This window comes from Carya illinoinensis, chromosome 1, assembly GCF_018687715.1.
Source record: "Carya illinoinensis cultivar Pawnee chromosome 1, C.illinoinensisPawnee_v1, whole genome shotgun sequence".
In the NCBI taxonomy this organism is placed as follows: domain Eukaryota; kingdom Viridiplantae; phylum Streptophyta; class Magnoliopsida; order Fagales; family Juglandaceae; genus Carya; species Carya illinoinensis.
This window is the reverse complement of record NC_056752.1, coordinates 46,258,232-46,261,305: the sequence shown is the minus strand read 5'-3', so window position 1 is coordinate 46,261,305 and position 3,074 is coordinate 46,258,232.

Genomic DNA, 3,074 nt, shown 5'->3' with positions numbered 1-3,074 from the left:
CTTCAAAAGCCTCAGCTCTTTTGGATATGCCTGTTTGTTCACCTCCTCAAGTGGGCTTGTCTTGTACTCGCCACCACCACCTATGTTGGCCTTTTAAAGATGACTTGGCTTCAATTTCGTCTGCTATCCTCTGTTATTGTTTTTCCTAACCCATAATCTTATAAAAGGAATTGTGGATCTTTCCAAAAATGATCTCAAGACAATATGTGACAATGTACCAGCCACCTTTACCACATCTAGTAGAGGTTCTATCATCACTTCCTATGGTTCCATTGTTTGCATTTTGTTAATTACTTTATTTTTTTCTTTTTATAGGACGGCATTCTATTATAGGATAGAGGTAGGGATCAAGATATTGGTTCCAAATAAACCTGCTTTTTTTTTTTCCATCACTTTATACTATTATCTATTAGTTTGGAATATTTATTAGGGAACCCACCTGTTCTCTTGTATCATCTTTCTAATTTAATGAAGTTAACTTACTAAGGAAAAAAAAATGGATGCAAAAGAAGGATATGAAATTAGTGAGCCCAGAAAGAGACCGAAAACAAACAAGAATAAGACGTTCCATCACCGTGTGGGGTCTCTTTTGATTTTTTTTTTTTTTTTCCTCCTTAAATTGATATCTTGATATGTGATATCATAGAATAACATCGGTAATTAAAAACAAAAGGGACATCTTTGAAATAAGCCCCGATTTCAGACCACAAATATTCAACAATTTGCCCCAAATTTGGCGCACCATCTATTGTTATCGTGCTTAGAGTTAAAATCTAACCAAATTAATATCTAATAATTTGTAGATTTTTAGACTAATAGTTAGATTTTTAATAATTTGTATTCGAGATCACAAATATCACGTCACGGGTCAAGTTATTGAAAGGATAATCTATAGATTGGATTAAAATGTCTTGATACTATATACATATATATATGGACATATTGTTAAGTTATTAATACTGATAGATGAGTAAAATTGTTAAAATAAAAAAGATTACTACTAGATTAATGTCGATAGAATTAACCGCTATGGATGTCGGGTTCGAAAGCAAGGTAGAATATTATGATCCTAATAATTAAAAGTCTAACTAAATTAATATCCAACAGTCGATTACTTTTAAATTAATAGTTGGATTTTTAACAATCATTTTATTTCTTTTATAACTTTAATTAATCTTCGGTAAGGCTAACTAATTTTCCACTATACGTTTTTAATTTATTGATGTACACGTACGTTTTTCATATTTCAGATTGCTCCAATAAATTACTACCATAAAGGAAATAATTGTATGGTGCCAATAGTACATTTTAGAACGTACGTGGCAAAGGCTTAGCAACACGGTATAATCTTCTCATTCCTTAGCTTCTTTAGTCTTTAAAATTAAAATTTAAATACGTAAATGATCAAGATGAAGAGATAAATTAACGGCATACTGACCATTTTTAAAAAGAAAGAAGAGTACCAGAACTTTGGAGTAGTGAACTTGGCAACAATTAAAGTCGGGTCTGGCCTTCTTGCTCCCCCGTCATAAGTACCCTTTGTTTCTTTTTCTTTTGTTTTCGGTAATACAAGAGGAATCCACTCTCACCACTCACCAACCAAAAATAGTACTTTCACATTACATACACTCTAGTTTGCAGCATTATACAATGTATTTTTCTATGAGCATAATCATATATGCTGTATAGAAAAGTACTATTTTACAACAAGAAAAAAGGCTAGGGGATAGGAAAATATTAACACGATAAATAAGTATGCACAATAACACGTGGGGCATACTCTATATCAACATAGTTCTAAATATATAAATTTCGCATTAGTTTTTTATAAAAGAAATCCTATCATAAAAAAAAAAAAATGAAATAATTTATTTTATTACAATTAGACTTGCCTTTTTTTAAACAGCTTAAGCAGGATTTTACATGTAAGACATGTACTTTGTATTATTCATTCCAAAAAGGACATTGCCACGTCAACAGACTGAGAATCCTCACCGGTCAATCAAATTTTTTTTTAACTATTTTTTAAACTACTTAAACATTTTTTAAAAATTAAAAAAATCACAAATTTATTTGAAAACACTTTTTAAATTATTAAGTTAAAAAAAAAATTCGGTATAAAATTTCGGTGAAAATAAAAGTAGTGTTTTCCTTCCAAAAATGTCTACCGTGATTTCCTATAATGGAAAAATCTAGTTACAAATACAATCGTGTATTAATATGTGCATCAATTTAATGTGATTGGTCAAAAAGTAGATTTTATTGAAAATAGTACTAATTTAAATTTTGAATATAAAATAATCAGTATTGATATGCAGATTAGTACTCAGTTTTGCTTATATGTAGTAAAACTCTTTAATCTATATATAGATAAGAATCTACATTAGAGTCTGATCAGTATAACAGGTAGTCTTGATACATTAATTTTGCGGTTAATATATAACATATCATTACATATAATGTTTAATCGTTTCTTTCTAGAAATTTACCGATTCATGTACAAAAATAACTGAAGGCCGTAGGGTTGGACAAATTTATCTCGATATATTTTATTTTTTGACGGCCGACAACATACTCATCTTTTTCTTTTCTTATGCATATTATATATAAGACATCACGAGGAACAATTTGGAAGATCCGGGAGCATATTCGATCGTAGTCTCCTTTTTTCTTGGAATAGATTTACGTAGTTGAGTGAATCTATTCCTATAAATGCAATTCCTTTGGCGTTCAACAATCTCCACAATTCATGCCGCAGATGCAAGCACTAAAAGTTAAAATGAAATATTTTGATATGATGTGTTATGGACCTTATGGTGTACTGTTTTAGAATTAGTCATATATACATATATATATATGAAAGAATTGAAAATTTATAAAAATAAATATATGTTAAAAATTAAAAAAAAAATATAGAGATATTTGTTTTAAAATATAATATTAAAAAAACAGAAAAAAGATTCCATAAATTATTAAGAATAATGAGATTAAAAAAGGAGAAAGAATGATGGGACAAAAAATTAAAATTATTTAAGGACTTTTACATTTTAAAATTATATGAATCTCATCTAGAT